General features: G+C 38.4%; 1 protein-coding gene across 4 annotated transcripts in view; it reads left to right on the forward strand.

The window, feature by feature from the left end:
- LOC106052775 (G protein-activated inward rectifier potassium channel 4-like) overlaps positions 1-13,443 on the forward strand; it is an 81,375-nt gene that overhangs the window by 55,345 nt on the left and 12,587 nt on the right. The gene's annotated exons all lie outside the window — the stretch shown is intronic.

A 13,443-nucleotide genomic window follows, 5' to 3' on the forward strand; every position in this document is an offset into this window, starting at 1 on the left:
AGGTAGATAGATAGGTAGGTAGATAGGTAGGTAGGTAGGTAGGTAGATAGATATGTAGATAGGTAGGTAGATAGGTATGTAGGTAGGTAGATAGATAGGTAAGTAGATAGGTAGATAGATAGATAGATAGGTAGGTAGATAGGTAGATAGATAGATAGATAGATAGATAGATAGATAGATAGATAGATAGATAGATAGATAGATAGATAGATAGATAGATAGAAAACATTTGCTTTGAAATTACAAAGTACCAGAGGTATCAATACAGTGACATAAAGTGTGTTCCCTACAGACAGTGTAAACCTTGACCTCGTAATATGAAACTAAAAGTAAAGGTATATTATGAATATGAAGTATGTAATCAAAATTCCAAAGTGCTGCTACATTGGTATAGCAGGCCATGTGCTGGCATTCAATAAAGAGCACTCTTAGAATGCATCCAGATTACAGCAGGCCTATGTGGTAGGTGTTTCCTAGTGCCAGCGTTCTTTTTTTTTTATTCACTCACTTCCTGATCAAGTTCTATTACTCACGTCATAGCTTTACGACAGACCTAGTTCGTATTGATTCTCTCCCTTCTCATGACCGGTCAATACAACATGCAGCCCGTGTTACATACGTGAACTGGTGCACTCTTAAAGAACCTTGAACACACATTCAGTCACAGCGAGCTGAAGACGAACACATAAGTCCACATACTTATAATGCAAAATAGTAAGACATGATTATCATAACCAATACAAATGACTTTCTATCTCTCCCCCCCCCCTCACCCCATTTTTTTTTTTTAATTATTGCAGACCTCAGTATTATAAATAAGTTGTTTAAATCTCTTATAATTTTAGGTGCCAAAAGAGTTGAGATGCTACTAGATAGTGAAATGGAGATGAGGAAGGGAATCAATCTATCCGTATAGATATTAGATGTGTTCAGTTAGGACAAAGCGCTACGTCAGAAAGAGAATAGTGATGTATTTATAACAGACTGTCATATATCTATAATAGGATGTGTCTTATTTGTAAGTCAGTGAATGTCAGGATTTTGGTGTATGACAGAATTTCAGTATGTCAGAATATCAGTGTATGTCAGAATGTTAGTGTATGTCAGAATATCAGTGTATGTCAGAATGTTAGTGTATGTCAGAATATCAGTGTATGTCAGAATGTCAGTGTATGTAAGAATATCAGTGTATGTAAAAATGTTAGTGTATGTAAGAATATCAGTGTATTCAGAATGTCAGTGTATGTAAGAATATCAGTGTATGTAAAAATGTTAGTGTATGTCAGAATATCAGTGTATGTAAAAATGTTAGTGTATGTAAGAATATCAGTGTATGTCAGAATGTCAGTGTATGTAAGAATATCAGTGTATGTAAGAATATCAGTGTATGTCAGAATGTTAGTGTATGTAAGAATATCAGTGTATGTGAGAATGTCAGTGTATGTAAGAATATCAGTGTATGTCAGAATGTCAGTGTATGTCAGAATGTCAGTGTATGTCAGAATGTCAGTATATGTCAGAATGTTAGGTAACTTCATTCAATAGACCTTTGTTTTTCCCCATCATTATTTTGGTCCTATCAGAAATCTTGTTAACTTGATTCCTTTGAAGAAAACAGGCAAGAAAACTGAGTACCATGAACATTGTACAAAATAAAAGCCTTGGGATTAGCCCAATAAACGATCTTCACCGGACTAAGTCATGAATTGGCTTCGTCTCCATGGTCATTATTAACGTTCCAATTGTTACAATGTAAATAAAGTAATCTTTATGTATGTGTGGAGCTGTGATTGAACTGAATAGGACTTCTCTCTGGGGATCCATTAGATGCAAATAATTTCTAGGTTGTAAGTTTGTACATTTTCATTGGTTGCTCCATTTAAAAGTCAAAATTTAAAAGTCATTATTTTTCGTTTTCTAAGAGTCTGGTCTGGTCTGTCTCTTCAAACTTAACTATCAGCATCATGTTGTTGATTTTTGGTTCAGAATGGATTTTAATTCTATTTTTAAACAATAGTTATCTACTCTGGAGTGGGCTATTATGGACCTCAATTTGTGTACACTTTGTTTACATCATCTGCCTTCGACTTGCGTTGTAGGGGGTGCTATGACGGTTCGCGTAACCATATCCCTTCACATTTTCGGTCAGCAGCTGTTCTTAGCAGGACATCAAGAGAGTGGCCGTTTTATTATTTCACGTTGTCCAGCCAGCTTGTCTCTTGGGCGACCCTTTCTTCGTGTTCCGTCTCCTGGATGACTTTGGTCAGTGCGTCGTCTCTTGCAGTATGACCAAACCAGCTCAGCGCTCGTCATTTCATTTGTTCAGGAGTTCTTTCATTTTGTGCCAGCCAGAGCGTTGACTTGTAAAAGTACAAACTCATTTGTCATCTTTTCCTGATATCTGATACCTAGCAATTTTCTGTAGCAATTACTCTCAAAGGCTTGGGTTCTTCTTTCAGCCTCAGCGTTCAGTGTCCAACTTTTTTCAGCCTTTAATAAATTCGACACCATGAGCGAATAATAAGTTTTCAATTTACTTGCAAGCCAATGTTACTTATTTTCATTTTAATTTTAAATGCAGTTTAGTTATCCTCCATCTCTTGTTATGTTTTGACTCTGGCAATTGAAATGAGTCAACTTCTTCTCAAGTGGGCCGATATTAGTTATAATAGGCATGGTTTCTTAGACTTCAGATCTTCTATCTATTTACACGTATTTTAAATCATGTCTGCTAAAAGCTATCCCATAATTTTGATAACTATAAATGTTGTACAATTAGAACTATTCTTTCTATGTGTAACCTCCCTTGCGTTATTTTGAACTTGCCAGGCCTAAAGATGCTTTACTTTTCCTGAATTAATCAATTATCTTTACCTCTGTTCTTGTGTGGTTTCATTAATTACAGCGTACTTTAAACTGTACCATTGACACGGTTCCCTCAGTAATTACTTTCTCTGGGCCCATCAAAGAAAAGCCTCTGTAAATATTTCGCTATCACCGCCACCCTGCGTTCAAGTTTCCAGACTTGAAATTTAATTTGGCAACAACAAAAGAAGTCACGAGAAATAGGACAGGAGGAAAAAAAAAAGATCCATTAACTTTTAAAAAGCAAATTTTTCCGGACAAAATAAAAGAAAGTTTAAAAAGTGCTCCTTCTTGTGTAATAATGATTTTTTTTAAAGAGATGGGTCAATTATATGTGTTAATCTTGTCAGACGACTTTCCAGTTCACTTTGCAAACGTGTGGAGAGGAAGAGACAGTAAACATTTTGTTTAGGGCCCACCATGTCTTTAAGTTTTAGTCTGTGTGCTGATAGTTAAATGTTGTGTCTTTAACCAACTGCAACTAATCCATATAGCTCTAAGTACTATTTCTTTCCAAGTGCCACTAGAGCACTAGTCACAATGTTGCATGAATCAGCCAGTAAAAAAACTATTATTGCATATCAAGTGGTTAGATTTCGTAAAAATACTTTATCTTTCTTCTTCTACTCCTCTTGCTTTCTTTTATAACCACTCGCTCTCCTACTGAATCTCTCTCTCTCTCTCTCTCTCTCCTCTCTCTCTCTCTCTCTCTCTCTCTCTCTTCTAAAGCAAGACCCAGGACTGTTTAGATCAGACGAAAGAAGAAAAAAAAAGACCAGTCTCCAGGCCAACGGACTTCCTGCTCTGTATTACCAGACGGTCGATTGGAAACAATTAGACAAACTTTCCAACCCATGCGAAGTGTTCATGGGTTAATGTGTGTGCCCGTGCGTCACTGGTACACCATTGGTTGAAACTTGGACTCAGTTTGCTTACAAGGAAAGCAGTCCTAGACCCGTAAACCATCTTACATGATAACAAGATCTGTTTAATATTACTTTACTATTGAAGATTATATATATGACTCCGTTATGGTAAAGGTAAAGGTAAAAAGTATTGGCCTTTTTACACTATCAAAACACCTCCTTTTTATGGCATTTTTTGGAGTCGTCTCGCGGTCTTAACAGATTATGACAGAGGCGCTAACAATTAATGCTCCCTTTCTTTGTCATCTAACAATTTATGCTCCCTTTCTTCATAATCACCTTGGAAACACACGCACATTGTATAAAGGGAAAAGCTCTTTTGACTATAGTGCGCGTATGTATGGCTCCTTTTGGCTTAAGATATTCTGTGTACAAAAGTAAATTGGGCGGCAATCACTGCGAATGAATCCTGCACCAATTTGACAGATAGTTAACTCCTTCCCAGTTTTTTTTCTTTTCGAGTTCGTTGAGTGTCAGGTCCCAGCATTCCCTCGTCAACGGAACTGCAAATGCGATTGTGATGGACACATTCCCTTAGAGAGTTGACATCAACACACGCGCTGGGAATGAATACGTTACGTGTACGTTACAAAAAAGGGCGCCCTCACCTGTGATAAGCTTTCACTGCTTATCTTACGGATAAGTATCGAGACATGTTACACTTCACTGATAAGTATCCAGAGATTTTACACGCCACTATAGATACGATTCACTGTTAGCAGAATACTTGAAATTATATCTTTATTTCTTTTAAACAGAATTAAAATAAAAGAAACCGAAAAAAAAATATATATATCTTGGGTAAGTCGTATATTATATTATAATATATTATATTATAATAAGGCTTGGAGTCCAAAGATTAATGAGGAATGCAGTATTTCCCTAGTTAAGCAGCCCCAGCTGTGACCTAAATACTTTGCCGCATCCAGAGCAGACATAACCATAGACTGGATATTAACATTATTTCTTTCTAGCTCATTTCTTTACGCTTTCTGTTCCGATAGTGAAAAAAAAAATCAAATTAAAAGTAAAGCATTCTTAGGCCTGGCAAGTTCGCTCTTCACCAACAAAAATATTTGATACTTTTCAGTTTTAAAAACATATAAATACAATTCACATAATCCCGAGATTTTGCATCCGTTTATCTGAAAGATGATCATAATTCATTTTTACAAAGCATATATCAACTCATACTTTCTGTCTGTCTGGTCAAAGGTTTGTACACGTTATTTCTCCCACACCCAATCTCGGATTAAGCTGAAATTTTTGAACAATTAATTATTTTACCTGACAACACAAGAATCAATTTTAAAAAGTAGTTAATTAACTATTGGTAATTAATTGGTGTTTTTTTGTGTATCTCAAACATGGAAAGAAATTGTACTTGACTGATGTGGTGGCATAAGCTGAATTAATCCCCTTTATAGGTGGGTGTGGGGAAAGTAAAGGTGGTTGGTCTCTGTGCTGGCCACATGACACCCTGATCGTTAACTGTTGGCCAAAGAAACAAATGACCTTCACATTATCTGCCCCATAGATCGCAAGGTCTGAAAGAGGAACTTTTCACTTTAAATAGTCATCTAGATGAGACTACATTAATCAGTAGACAGTTATATTATGTAGACATCAACAAGAAAATGCCGAGGTTTAGATAAATTTTCACAAATAATCAGCTTTTTCAAATATTGATTTCCTCCGGTTAATCAATTGTCAACTTTGTCTGAGTGTTTGTGTGTAGGCCACTGTGCTTGAGTGTTTTCTAATCACTTTTCAACAATCGCAGACGTGGAGAAATCTTTCCCAATGAATATGCATGATGGGCTTAAGATGTATAAAAATATTGGGCTAGGACAACCTGCCATGGGCGTGCCATATTGGACTAGGACAACCTGCCATGGGCGTGCCATATTGGACTAGGACAACCTGCCATGGGCGTGCCATATTGAGCTAGGACAACCTGCCATGGGCGTGCCATATTGGGCTAGGACAACCCTGCCATGGGCGTGCCATATTGGGCTAGGACAACCCTGCCATGGGCGTGCCATATTGGGCTAGGACAACCCTGCCAAGGGCGTGCCATATTGGGCTAGGACAACCCTGCCAAGGGCGTGCCATATTGAGCTAGGACAACCTGCCATGGGCGTGCCATATTGGACTAGGACAACCTGCCATGGGCGTGCCATATTGGACTAGGACAACCTGCCATGGGCGTGCCATATTGAGCTAGGACAACCTGCCATGGGCGTGCCATATTGGGCTAGGACAACCCTGCCATGGGCGTGCCATATTGGGCTAGGACAACCCTGCCATGGGCGTGCCATATTGGGCTAGGACAACCCTGCCAAGGGCGTGCCATATTGGGCTAGGACAACCCTGCCAAGGGCGTGCCATATTGAGCTAGGACAACCTGCCATGGGCGTGCCATATTGGGCTAGGACAACCTGCCACGGGCGTGCCATATTGGGCTAGGACAACCTGCCATGGGCGTGCCATATTGGACTAGGACAACCTGCCATGAGCGTGCCATATTGGGCTAGGACAACCTGCCATGAGCGTGCCATATTGGGCTAGGACAACCTGCCATGGGCGTGCCATATTGGGCTAGGACAACCTGCCATGGGCGTGCCATATTGGGCTAGGACAACCTGCCATGGGCGTGCCATATTGGGCTAGGACAACCTGCCATGAGCGTGCCATATTGGGCTAGGACAACCTGCCATGGGCGTGCCATATTGGGCTAGGACAACCTGCCATGGGCGTGCCATATTGGACTAGGACAACCTGCCATGGGCGTGCCATATTGGACTAGGACAACCTGCCATGGGCGTGCCATATTGGGCTAGGACAACCTGCCATGGGCGTGCCATATTGGGCTAGGACAACCCTGCCATGGGCGTGCCATATTGGACTAGGACAACCTGCCATGGGCGTGCCATATTGGACTAGGACAACCTGCCATGGGCGTGCCATATTGGGCTAGGACAACCTGCCATGGGCGTGCCATATTGGACTAGGACAACCTGCCATGGGCGTGCCATATTGGGCTAGGACAACCTGCCATGGGCGTGCCATATTGGACTAGGACAACCTGCCATGGGCGTGCCATATTGGACTTATTCTTTGAGACAATATCAGCATGTGCTTGTTACATTTTTTTTCTATAATTTTTTTTGTTTTAAGTCTCTTGATATTTAATGCGATATTGTCGTTGTGTCAATGTTTGTATTTGAAATACGGAACTGAGGCGCTGTTTCATTGGCTGATAGCATGTGACGTAGATGGTTCCATAATATTTTAAGGACTGTTGACGAAACAATGTAGAGTCTGTATTACTGGTTTTTGTTTTGGACTATGAATACCTGCAGATTGTTACATAACAGAGGTTCGCCTTAAGTGGAAGGGTTTAGAATTTGATATGATACCTTTATAACTGTCTTTCTCTTTGGATACTTTTATTATCGCTCTTAACAAATGTGTTAATATTATATAAGCACACTACTGGCTGACAATGAGAACAGACCATGTCCAAATAGTCAGTCAATTAATGACTAAATTAAATCATAAGACTATATTAACTGCCACATATAAGTAATCACATGATGCATTGGCTTTGGGCAATTTATTATTGGACATGAGGGATCTGACCATGGGATCTGACCATGCGATTTATAGGGCAGATTATGCAAAGATTATTTGTGTCTGTTGCCCACCGTTAACGAGGGTGTTATGTGGTCAGCAAGACCATCTTCTCATACAGGGACTTTTTAATTTTTGTTCTCGAAATGTTTTGTGTTGATGTAGAAACTGTTTGCATGTTTAACTCTAACAACAAAATGAGTTCACTTTCAGAACAGCAACAACCAGCCGTTGAATCTCTCTCGAGCTCGCGATGGAAAACAAAAGTGGCTAAAAACTTGAGAATGAAAAAAAAACATGATTTTTTGTGTTTTGTATTAAAATAGGTTACTGATGTTGTTTGGGGGGGGGGGGAGAAGGGCCCAGAGATTTTTTAAAAAGTCTATAACCTTTTTGAAGTTCTGCTTTTAATGTATTCAGGTCCTTAAAGTGGAGAAATTAGCATATAGATTTAGTTCCGTTAGCCAAACTTTGACCAGAGTTGGTCGAATGTTAGAAATAAGGGCATGGACTTTTTCAAACTGTTTTTTGTTTTGTTTCTTGTTTGTACTGCGAGTAGAATGTTTTGAACTAAACCATCTCTTGACTGTACAAACCAAATGTAAGAATGTTTTGAACTGGACCATCTCTTGACTCTGTGCACACAAAATGTTCACACATGAATGTTCATGAGACGACACATTCAGTACTCTCTTTATTGAATTTCGAATATTGACGCCGTGAACAAAAAATGAACTGAATAAGTGCAGTGGTTTTCAAACTTTTTTGTCTCGTAGACCCCTTGCCATGTTTTCTGATTTTCGGTAGACCCCCTACATATTTTGTATTGCATTTTTAAATTCATCAACATTTAAAAAAAAACTAATTTCCAACTGTAGTGAGTTAAAGAGTGAAAAATTAATTTAAAGCGACACTGTAAGTTATAGAGATCTATCTTTTTTATTGATAAAATTCAAATTTAAACCAATTAAATAACAATTAATATTTATTACTGGAATCACCAAACACGCTGGAAATGTGTTATTGTTTTTTTATAGCAAGTTTATCCGTTGCTATGGATATTATATTTCATATAGGAATTTCTTGTTCTATGAAGTAGTCCTTCAAACATTAAATATTAGTTCATTCATTCATTAATTTGCCTTAATTGTAAAAGTTTTTGCAAAGAGCAGTTTCTCGTGTATTTCTTGATCTTTCATGTGTGGCTCAAATATTGGGGCTGCGGAACTGTTTTTACTAAAAGGAGAAGGAGAGAAAGCGAGTAAGCCGCTGACAAACCATCATCTTCTCTATATGATGTCTAAGAGATTCTGTGGGTCTATTCTGAAATGTATCTTTGAGTATTCGAAAGATTTCCAAATCTTCATCTGTTTTGTCAGGGTGGCATTGTCTCAAATGATCTTCTAGTGTAATTAGTTTCATATTGTCATAAAAGGGCACTTAGGCAACCGCTTGTTTGAGAAGGAAGGAATGACTCCCAATTTTAAATAATCAAAGCTGTAAAATCTACATTATTTTTTGTGAAACATTAGTTACATGTAGACAAAATTAAGCTATTTAAATAAGTATAGAAATTAAATACAACAATTTTTCGTTTGAATAGCAGGATAAATATCTAATGGATTAGGTAAACATAATATATTGTTGTATGAAAGAATTACATTAATGGGATGTAAAAATTAAAGTCACATCCTTCTTAAATACAATCTATTATCGTAGACCCCCGTGGACATCTCATAGACCCCCAATTTATGTTTTCCCTTTCGTAGACCCCTTGGAAGTTTTCGTAGACTACTTTGGGAATCACTGGAATAAGTGTAACATTTTTTTTTATTTTAGTTCACCGTCTTATTTAGGATCAATATCAATCAGTGATTGTTTTATTGAAGATCGATGCTGACACACGATGCCTGATTGGCTCGAGTTCTATCGCCTCATTTGTTTTCCCCAAATACAAATCTTCTAAATAAATAATGCGACTTAATCGGTTGCAGCTAATGCGCATTGGTTGACTTGAAGTTTCCAAAACAAGTCTAGTGTTTTGTTTCATTAAACTTAAATTACTAATAAGTTTCCGAAACAAATGTTTTTTATTCTATAATTTTATAAATGACGTTAAACTGATTATTTAGAAGATAAGATTTGTTACACGCTAAACTCTTTACTCTTTCTCTCCTATCTGACGATACCAGCGTCGATTCCACCAGAATGTGTTAAATAATTACGGAGAGAAAGAGTTAAAGAGAATCTTTCTTGGTTTGTAAAGAAATGCTGAACGCATGAAAGTGCTAGACGCATAATGTGAAATTGAAAAACGAAAGTTTTGGGGCTGGGCTGAGCTGGGTTGCCAGTGTTGGAAGGACAAGAACTTACTTTTGATCTAATTTCCTTTTTTTTTTAAGTAATTATCGCCTCAACCTTTTACCACCCCAAAAAAAATGTAGCAGGTGTGAGGAAAGGCAGACGGGAGCAATTTAATTTACAGCCGTATGATTTAATGTGTGAAATGTAATTTAGTTTTATGAATTATAGAAGCGATGTTTCTTGTTTTTTTTTTTTTTGTCTTTCTGATAATACGATCAACGTGTCCTAATACGACAAGGGGGGTAATTCATTTTGATTTTGTTTCAACTTGCTCATGGAGTTATTTCTATTTCATTAGTCGAATTGTGTTCCAAGCGATAAGAACAATGCAAAGTCTAATGGTGGACTCGAGTACGTACGAATCTTATTAGGTGATACACTTTTGAAAAGGTTTATGCACTCAGACCCCGTTTTTTTTTTGTTTATATTTTCTTCTGCCTTCCAGGGTGAGTGGGTTTCAATGTATAAGTGTGCGTCTCTATATGAGGTCTTGGGCTGCAAAGAACTGTACTTAGACTTGACATTATAAGCTACACATCTGCATAGCTGCAATATGGAGAACACGCATACACACACACACACACAAGACAATACCATTGATTCTGAAGATCAAGGCTGAGTGCAGTATTTCACCTGACCATGCAAACCCAGTTGCGACCTGCATATTTTGCCATATCTGATGCGCTAGGCCGCTGGGGGTCTATTTAAGTTTCTAAGTGTTCGGCACTTGCTTTTCTTTAGGCCTCACAGTGTGTCCCTATACCTTCATGAATGCCCTCCTGCTGCCTCATTCAGGGCAATCAGAGAGAGGCCTTTTTTTTTTGTCTACAAGAGTACTTTGTAAAACGTTGTTGAAGTTGATTAATGATTGTCCTTTGGAAATAATAATAAGGCTTGTCTACGAGTCCCAAGCGATGGTTAAAAGTGTCGATGGTTCATTATAAAATATATTTTCCAATTATTAACTAACTCATTGAACAGAATACTGATTCAAATGTTGTTTTTAAAAAAGAATTTTGATACGAACTTCGTTTTAGTTCTAGGCTAAGTTTAAAAAATAACGAACTACTTTAATAGAGCGCAGTTTTGACATATCCTTATTATAGGAGCCTACACTTGACAGTCTAAATAAGACTATATAGAGCCCAGATCTAGATATATTTATAATAAATGTATTAATAATTTGAACAAAATTTTAATTATTAAAGCAATAACTTATCTTCTGACAGCTTAGGGGTGCCGATTTATTTATTATGTAAACAATATTATCACAGAAATGAATCGGATTCATAGTACACCATTAGTAATGATTAGTAATGGTATTACCCGGTAACAAAAGGCCTACTATTCATGATCATAACATTGGCCTAGGTCTAATAATTTTAAGATTAGACGTGTAAATTCATACGAGTTCTAGTCTAGATATAGTAGATTCTATATCTAGTTCTAGATCTAGAATTAGATGTACACTTAGATCTAGTTCTAGACCTAAACTTAGATCTTGAATCTAGATTTAGATCTAAAACTAGGTCTAGATCTAGCTAGATCTTTGTCTAGTTTGTATGACAAATGACAATGGAGATATTAATTTTTATTTGCGAGGGGAAAGTCTTTTGTACACAACTGTAGCTTAAAGTAGGTGTAGAAATTTTTTTTTCGTGTTGCCAATTTATCTAATTTTGTTAGAAGAATAAATCTTTTTGGGGTTCTCTTTATTACATGTTACATGTTATTAATTTTGAATGTATGGATAAGGTTTATAATTATTATTTGAAAAAATATAAGTGAACGCTAAATGAATATATGGAGATGCTGTGGTTGAGGGGTAAAGCACTTGGAACAGGAAGTCCCGTGTTCGAATCCTGGTGAAGACTCTAGGTGGACCACTTCGGGGGCCGATTTTGAGTTTGTATTTCCACACAAACTGTCCTTGTAACCTTGTTTTATTTGGGCTTCAGGTTTTTAATAATTTGGGTAATTTTTGTTTTTTTATTTGGGGCCACCATATTTACGTCGCCAAGGGCCTCCAATTATCCAAGGCCGGCCCTGCTACAAGTCTACCTAACTCCTTGCCTACAAGCCTGCCTAACTTTTTGCCTGCCAGCCTACAAAGAATGCATGACTCTTTGCGTTGACATTTTCCCTTACCCTCGACACACACACACACTAACACACACACTCACACGCCTTTTCCCGCAACTAATGTCAGGACGATTAAAGTTCAAAACTCCATCCTGTGTTGAATCCCCCAGTCGATTGAATTCCGACACCTCCTGTGCGCGCCTATTTATTTCCTCCGTATTGGAAATCTATGGCTTCTATCTAGTGTCTCTCTTGCCCCCACCGCCACAGAGACACACACTCATGCGCTAAGTAAACTGGTCTTATCTTCCCTTTCTCCCCCCTCCCTCTGCATCTTCCTATCACTCTGTTACACCTGAAGCTCGGAATCAATAGATAACTATTCAATGCACTGATTAGCGTAACTTGTCTGTGATGCTGGTTTGCCTTATCTCCCTTTCCTCCTGACTGTATTTCATTTGGAAACTCAAGTTTGAAACGAGGTTGTCGTTTTTGTCTATCTTTTGTTTCATCTTTTGGATGTGGTGTGAGGATTGAGAGAATATCATGTCAAGATCTATAACACTGGTGCCTGATAGTAAGCTTCGGGCAGGAGGGGGTCCAATAGCCTTGGCTGGCTACCCACATACTAGAGGGAAAACTCTTCATTGAAACCTCTTCTGCATTACAGCTATGTCAAAGAGATGGGAAACACTTCGGGAGTCAACAATGAGAAAAAAAAATCAGGAGCGGTGACATGGGCGTAGCCAGGAATTTTTTTCGAGGGGGGGGGATTATGCAAGCTGTTTCCAAAAAAATCTGTCACTGGCAATGTATGAAGCCTCTTCCCACCTGCTCTGAGGACCTCCATGAAAGTGTGGCGCCAAGTTGTACTAGGATGTCATCGCAACTCTAATTATGCATAATTCATTTTGTCGGAGAACATGTCCCGCAAACCTCATGCGACGCTCTGTCACAACCCTACCAAAGGGTCGACTCCCAATTCGCATAGGGTTCCTTGATTGAGACCCGATCTCTATAACTGACTCTTAAAATCCGTCTTAGCCATCTTTGTTGAGCCACATTTAGTCTTTTTCACTTTCGGCAGATGACTATTTACTGCACTTTATTAATGGAGCCCAGCCACTGGTAGAAATGTGTAACCTCTCTTCACTACGCTCTTGGAATTAGGTGACTGTAGTTTGCTTTAGATTTTATCTCGAAAAGGGAAGTTCTATCGTCAAAATCATCTATTGGGAGTTTTTTTTTTTCATTCAAAACCCCCTTAGCTACGGTCATAGAATTTGGTGACTGTAGTTTGCTTTAGAATAATATTGAAGAGAGGTTTTTCAACCTCACAACTCTCTTTAGGGGGGAAACATCAGCTGCACGGAGAGGGGGGAACTGTTGTGTTGGTGACATCTTTCCGACCAAAGCTGATGCATATGCACATTTCTATAAGATGTTTTAGATGCGCTTTCCTACTGAATGAAGGAGGCCATTTGGTAACAATAGTATCAAGCCATTTCCGGCCATATTAAATTTCCCGGCTCTTGTCTCACGGGCCGCAGTGCGCAAAAAAAAAAAATTG

The sequence above is a fragment of the Biomphalaria glabrata genome, chromosome 2, assembly GCF_947242115.1.
Source record: "Biomphalaria glabrata chromosome 2, xgBioGlab47.1, whole genome shotgun sequence".
Classification (NCBI taxonomy): Eukaryota; Metazoa; Mollusca; class Gastropoda; family Planorbidae; genus Biomphalaria; species Biomphalaria glabrata.